The sequence below is a fragment of the Marmota monax genome, unplaced genomic scaffold (assembly GCF_021218885.2).
Source record: "Marmota monax isolate L192 unplaced genomic scaffold, Marmota_monax_Labrador192_F-V1.1 WCK01_AAM20220418_F8-fsc00435, whole genome shotgun sequence".
NCBI lineage: Eukaryota > Metazoa > Chordata > Mammalia > Rodentia > Sciuridae > Marmota > Marmota monax.
The window spans coordinates 236,950-244,497 of NW_026692804.1; the positions used below are offsets into that span (position 1 = coordinate 236,950).

Consider the following 7,548-nt stretch of genomic DNA (forward strand, 5'->3'; position numbering starts at 1 on the left):
TTATACATGAGCTTCCTTATTTTTTTTGCATCCAATTCCTTTTTGAGAGAGAGAGAGAGAGAGAGAGAGAGAGAGAGAGAGAGAGAGAGAGAGAGAGAGACTTGTTTTTAATATTTATTTTTTACTTTTTGGTGGGCACAACATCTTTATTTTATGTGGTGCTGAAGATCGAACCCAGGGCTTCCTGCATGCCAGGCAAATGCACTACTGCTTGAGCCACATTTCTAGCCCCCAGTTCTATTTTTTTTTTACAAAATTTAAAATATATATTTTTATTTTTTAATATTTAGTTTTACATGACAGTAGAATGTATTTTGGCAGAGTATACATACATAAAGTGTAATGTATTCTGTTTATATTTCCACTCTTGTGCTCATATATGATGTGTTGTGTATACAAATGTATAGAAATACAGGCTAGGAATGTTATGTGCAATGAATTCTACTGTCTTTTCTATTCCTTTACAAATGTAAAGTGTTAAATCCTTACACATTTTTCTTTTAGGAATTACAAAAGGAAGGTAAACACATAAACTTTTTGTATAGTTGAAGATGTGAAACATAATTGAACTAACAGAACAAAACCAAACACACACACTCACACACACACACATCTACTTTACTTATATGGCAGAGTGAATTTCCATGAGTGTAGACCAAGTAACCATACTCAACTATCAGGGAAAGATTTTTGGAGCAATAATGCCACCAAGCCCTAAGAGAAAGTTGATCCCTCAAGGGTATGGTCTCTGTCTTTTTCATTTACTACAGATTGCCCTCTGCCTAAAAACAATGCCAACAGAAGGGCATCCATATATTTGTGCTGAAATGAATTTTATCGAAATTAGAAGATGGCATTAGGCAGAGCACAGGCATTCCCTGTACTGAGAAGTCTCTCCTGCTGCCTCATACACATGTAAGAGCAAGAGGATCTTTATTTTGTAGGATTTTAATATCAAAGGTCTGAACTCTTTTTGTACCATGAAAGGATCCTCCTCCTCCTCCTCCTCCTCCTCCTCCTCCTCCTCCTCCTCCTCCTTCTTCTTCTTGTTCTTTTGTACCAAGGATCAGTGTTGGGAATTAAACCCAGGGACTTGCATTTGCTAAAACAAATGGTCTACCACAAAGTCACATTCCCATCCCCACAAAGTTTTTAAATGTACACATAAAATATAACACATAGGATACAAATAAAATCTTTGTTGGAATACAGGTACAAACACATAAACAAACTGATATATTAACAAACGTTCCTTTAAATAACAAAAGTAACACATAAATAAAGTAGCAGCAACTCTCAATGTAAACAGCACATGGAGATTTCTGTAACAACTCCAATGGAATGGAAAACATATATGATTTCCGTTGGCAATGAAAGTACAGATACTGCTGATAATATGATGTGAATAAAGACATGGTGCATCTCATCCAAGTTCATGGACTCCATGGATTCTGTCCTGAGTCCTTTGGTGTTCTTGGGCCAGAATCCCCAAAAGGAGAAGGGTAGGTGAGTATGAGTGGAAATACATACTAACACTGTTTTTTTTTTTTTCTGATGAAAAATTCAGATCCCCACTTTCTGAGGGTACCCTGCTGGAAGAAAACCCTGTTTGTAATCATGCCAGTTCTTGGACCCCTGGTAGCCTTTATCATCTGCTACAACTGGTTGCATTGAAGACTGGCAGGTGAGGTAGTGGGAAGGAGACAGTAAATAGGACCACTAAGCAGTGGGGGACCCAGGCAGCCCTGACTGGGAAACAGTGCAACCAGAACCCTGGAATTCCTCTTCTGTCCTCATGCTAATCGGCAGGCTCCTCAGAGGAGTTGTAAAAAGATTTGCTTACTGAGATCTGTGAGGCCTCTCAATGGAAAGGGAAGGGTCAATTTGAGTGTCCACAGGGAGGATGTGAGAGGGAGTAGCCATCTTCCATTGATCATCTATTTATTTCTCTTGTTTGCAGGGCAATTTCTTGAGGAACTAGGTAAGTTCTCTTTCTTATAAACTGAGAACAAAAAGCAAGGAAAGGGAAACTGAAGCTACAATGAAGGGGTTACTCCCCCAGAACAGGAGGAGTTGGAAAGCATGGTGGAGGAGGACTTACCCTGTGAGGGAGAGGAAAGAAGGAAGTTGTTAGAGTCAAGTTAACAGGTGGCAGAGAGGGAAGCTGGGCTGCTTCCACCTACTGTCTCATCTGCTCTACCCAGAGTGCCCTCCAGTAGGAATCTCCCTTCCCATTCTCAACAGCAGTTGCCCAGTGCTTCACCTCTGAGACCAACCACCAAGGCAGCCACAGAAAAAAGATAACTCCAGGGGTCTTTTCATTTCCCAGGTTAAGGTGCTGTGGCATTTTGACAAGGTGGAGGCAAGTCTGATGGGTCCAGAGACTGATCCTTGGGGATGTCTTATCCATCAAGTTGCACACTCACTGGCCACATTGCTACAGGACATTCCAATCTACACTTCCAGAAACATTCTGAATTCAAAATATAACTGATTTCCCTTCTGTTATCTTTTTTCTTCCTTTCCTCAGATTCTTCCTTCCTTTGCCTTTTTTTTTTTTTTGCTTCTCATGTTTCTCCTCCTCTCCATCTTTCACTAGGAAGCCCTCTCTGGCTAAATCCAGGTGGGTCTCTTTTCTTCATCAGAGGACATCTGTGCTGAAGAGTAACACAGAGAGGAGGAATCCTCACACAAACATGACAAAGATCCTCCTCACTGCAAATTACAGAACATCCAATTTGCAAATGTTGGTTGTTTCTTCCAAGACTGAGCCCTTATTGAGCAGAGTCGAGAAGGTAGAAGGGAAGGAATAGGAAGAGTCCAAAATATCAAAGAGGAAGCTGAATGAATGAGCTGCATAGTGAGGATGTAGAGAGCCCTAACTTAGACCTGGAGGTGGGGAAAGAACATAGAATACCAGCCAGAGCTCCATCTTGTCTATGCAGCCTATGGAGGGCCACAGGATGCAATAAATGGGAACTGAGCAGCACATCTACCTTAGAAACATTTCCCTCCTACTTCCACAACTTCTCTGCATCCCTCACACTTTCTCTTCTCTAATCCCTTTCTCCCATCTTCATACCTATCAAAGCAGACATTGTTTTATTCAACAAATACTACTTGATGATCTATCAGACACAAAGAAACAAGTTAGGTGCTAATTAATAATAATGAATTTCTATATGCACACGTCCTTTCCCTTCTCTTTGTTTATTTTCTTCATCATCCTCTCTCCCTCTACTCAAGCTTCCTGACCCTGGAGGTCAGTCCTTAGGAAAACCAAACACAAAGACCTTTGCTGGAAAGGCCATTTATTTGTTTTGAGATCCTCACTGCCTCCTTTGCCTTGTTTCCTTTGCATGCCTTATCCCATATTTCATCTCTCTTAGGAATATGGATTCTTGAAGATTTGTTTCCTCAATGTCTCCAGTCTTTCCCAGTCATGGAGAATCATTAAAGCAACCAAGCCTCTGGCCAAGGATTACCCAGCATCTATGGGGACTGCCTAGGTACTATTCCTTGCCTTTATAGCTCCTCCAGTGATTCAGAAGGTCCTCTTTCTCCCCAAAGCAGAGGTCACAGATGGGGCATATGTAGATCTTTTGCTTCCATTGAGTCTGCTGGTGCTTGGCAAGCCAGAAGGATGAGCTGAAGGACTTGCCACAATAGAAGCAGCAGTTAGGCTGCTCTGTAAGGTGAACCTTCTGGTGACTGGATAGAGAGGCTTTCTTGGTAAAAGTCAAGGGACAATGTGGGCAAGAGCAGACCTTGAATTTTAAGGGTTGCACTGTAATAGAGTTGGATGTGGTATTCAGGTAGGAGGATCTACTATCTGGTGCTTTTGTCCTGGTCACAGGATCCTTAGTTTTAAATATGAGTTCCTGGATCCTGGCCACTGGTAACTGGTTCACAAGTTCCTGGATGGACTCCTATCTTGTGACAATGGGCTCCTGGAATCCGGCTGTAGTGCCTGGAATCCTCACAATATGCTTCTGGTTTCCAGCCACAGGCTCCTCGTTTTGGTGTATCATCTGGTGGCATTTGAGCTCAGACCTGTCCGGGAAGCACTTCCCACACACGAGGCATGAATGGGGCCGGCAATTCAAATGAACACAGCGGTGCCGACTCAGTCCAGAAGCGTCACAGTAGATCTTATCACAGAGCAAGCAACAGAAGGGCCTCTCCTCATGTTGCCTGTGCCTGTGGTAGCTGAGGGCCTTGGGGCACCAGAACAACTTTCCACACCGGTTACAGATGTTAGTCTGCTTAGGGTTATGAACAAACTGATGACTGGAGAGATGGCTGGAGGTAGGAGCTGTTTCTGAAACACCTGCCACAGGTGTGGCAGAGAAAGGGTGGCCCAGCTTGTGATGTTTGGAACCCTGAGGTCCTGCCAGAAGGTGGTCTCTGGTTTGTCCCTTTGTGAATAAGGGAGCCTTTCTTGTCATCACTAATCCCCTCATCTCTCAGAATCTGACCTGGCTCTTGAAGCGAGGCCTTCTTGTCTCCTGAAGAGAGGCCTTCTCTGTTTGGCTGATGGAAATCTGCCCTCCTCTGTCTTTCTTCTTGCTCGAGCTTGGTGGTTACATCTGATTTAGGCAGAAATATTCCTCCCAAAGACTCCAGGTTTTTGAAGGTTTCTGAAATAACAACCTGGTAAAGAGCTCTCAGACTTGCATCTAGACATTCCCACTCTTCCCAGGTGAAATTCACTGCCACATCCTCTAATGTGACAGGTATCTTCTCTTCTGTGGTGTCTCTTTCTAGATTTATCCACTCCTGGCCAAGCCCCCAAGGAAGACTACACTCCTTCTTGGAGCTCTCTACCTCCCCACACTGGGCAGATGGAAAGGTTCTGCAAAAACTAGAGAGTTTAATATCGCTTCCAGTGACAAGCACATCTGCTTCAAGGGGCTGTCTTCTTTGTTTAGTTGTGCTGTCCAAATTTTCCTCTTTTACCATTGAAAACACCTCTCTTTCCCTCAATGTCTGGGCTGCAGAATTCAGGGACCTGGTCATCCTTCACTCAGCTGCCATTGTCCAGTAATGCCAGGCTGAAGGCAACTGTCTACCTTCTGTTTCAGCCTGCTTTGTGGAGTTGGCTGGTGCCTACCTCTAGGAACCGCCAAAGATGTGATGATAACAGAAGTCCTAGGATCTGAAGTTGATTTTCTTCTTCTTTCCTCTCTCCTCTCTCCCTTTCCCTTTCTTTCAAGGCTTTCCACTAGCCAGCATGGAAGAACTCTACTGTCATTAGTACTCAAGATGGCTTTTGCTGAGAGTGGCAGGAAGAGGTCCTTGATCAGGATTCTATCTTCTGTCAGGGTGGTCTCTCTGGCGGCCTACTTCCCTCTCCTGTCCACCCTCTGCAATTTACCTCCAAGAGTACTTTCTTTGTCCACAGGACCCCAGAGATCAGCAGTGGTCTGTAGTGGAAGGAAGCTATATATGACTCTCCAGACTTTTGACTATTAAGGGGCCAGAAGTCACAGCAGGCTTACTGTACCATATGGAATGTGTTGCCATTTTCCAGTCCTGAATCAAATCAGTCTCTCTCCAAACCAAAACCCTCATAATTTCCCACAGGAAATTCTCAGAATGCCCCTTAAATCCCCAACATACCTGCAAGGCTTTGTGGGAAGTGCCCTAGAGGTCCCAAATGCGGGAATTCAGCCACATTAATATTCTGCCCTTCAGCGCCCAACACTCGTTCCTCTAATATGGCTTTTGGGTCACTGCTCTAGCCTTCAAGGATACTGTCCAGTCACTATGCCTCCCAGGGCGGTAAGATCATGGCTCTTGGTGGCTGCTTGGGGCCCCAACTATTGACTCACAGCGTTTCATAGCACTCCGGTGGGAGCCTGGGTGTTCTGCTCACCAAGGCGGCGCACAGCAGGAGCTAACACTCACCGAACCAGCTTCAGTGCTCTGAAATAGACTCATTGACTTCCACAGCACTGCCGGATGCCCTTTTGTCCTGAAATTTCCTTTCTGGGATCAAGACTCATCATGTGCTAGGAACCTTTCCTTGGTGCAAGCCCCCGAGGTGGCAGAAGTGGACCCTGCACCAAGCCACGCACACCTGGCTAAGTCTGGGATCTGGATGTGCCTCTAACATTAGGGCCTCACCTTGCCTTGGTGAAGGATTGAGGAATACTGGATAAATCCCCTCCATCAGACTCCATTGCAAGGAGCACAATTTTTGCTGCCTTATTCACCAATCCAGCCCCCCGTCCAATTCTTAATATACACCTTTATACCACAATTTATCATATCTCTGTTTGTATATTAGGTATGTTGACACCAAATTCACATCTTCATTCATGTATATTGTAATGATGACTGTCTCCGGCTAAATTCCTAGCTTTTCCTAATCTCTCTTACTTTCCCTCTGCAACATTCCATATCTAGAGGTAATTTTCCTCCCATTCTCTCCCTTCATACCCTACTTTGACTCACCCCCCTTATATCAGAGAAAACCTTTGGCATTTTTTTTTTCTTCTGGGATTGGCTAACTTCACTTAGCATAATCTTCTCTAATACCGTACATTTCTTTGCAAATGTAATGATCTTGTTCTTCTTTAGTGCTGAGTAATATTCCATTGTGTATAAATGCCACATTTTTAAATCCATTCATCCAGTGAAGGACATCTAGGTGGGCTCCACAGTTTAGCTCTTGTGAATTGTGCTGCTTTAAACATTGGTGTGTCTGTGTCCCTGTAGTATGATGTTTTTATGTCCTTTGGGTATAGTCTGAGAAGAGAAATAGCTGGGTCAAATGGTGGTTCCATTCCCAGCTTTCCAAGGAATCTGCATACTGCTTTCCAAATTGACAGCACTAATTTTCAGTCCCCTCACATTATATGAGTTTACCTCACACACACCCTGCCACCTGCCTCACCTCATCTTCGCCAACTCTTTTTGTTTGTCTTCATAATGGCTGCCATTCTTAATGGTGTGAGATGCTATCTTAGAGTAGTTTTGATTTGCATTTCTCTGATTGCTGGAGATAATGAGCATTTTTTATATATTGTTGATGGATTGTATATTCACTTCTGAGAAGTGTCTGTTTAGGTCCTTGACCCATCTATTGATTGGATTATTTGTTTGTTTCTTTTTTGCATTCTTTCTTTCTGTTGTTTTCCCAGTTGTTGTTTTTGTACTTGTTGTTTTGGATAAGGCATATCTTGCATGGTAACACAGGCTTCCCTTGAACTTGGGATACTGCAGATTCACAATTACCCTAGCCACCCCAGTTACAGAAACATAGCCCCATTATCTTAGTTACAAAAACAATGTCCCATTAGGTAGTTCCATGTCGTTAAAGGTTTCTATAGCAAAAGGCAAAGAACATCTAATCCCAGTCATGATAATTCTACTTGGTCTGGTTGTTTTACAGAATAGAATCACAAAACAAAATGGAGTCCCATTTGCTTTTACTATCACATTTTTTTTTCTTTTTGAGACAGGGGTTTCACAAGGTTACTTTTGCTATGAAATTACAATCTTTCTCTCAACCACCTCCTGATCCTTTGGGAGGACAGACAT

General features: G+C 43.3%; 1 pseudogene; it reads right to left on the reverse strand.

The window, feature by feature from the left end:
* Positions 1-3,270: 3,270 nt before the first annotated feature.
* On the reverse strand, positions 3,271-5,019 carry LOC124095115 (zinc finger protein 57 homolog; annotated as a pseudogene).
* Positions 5,020-7,548: the final 2,529 nt, after the last annotated feature.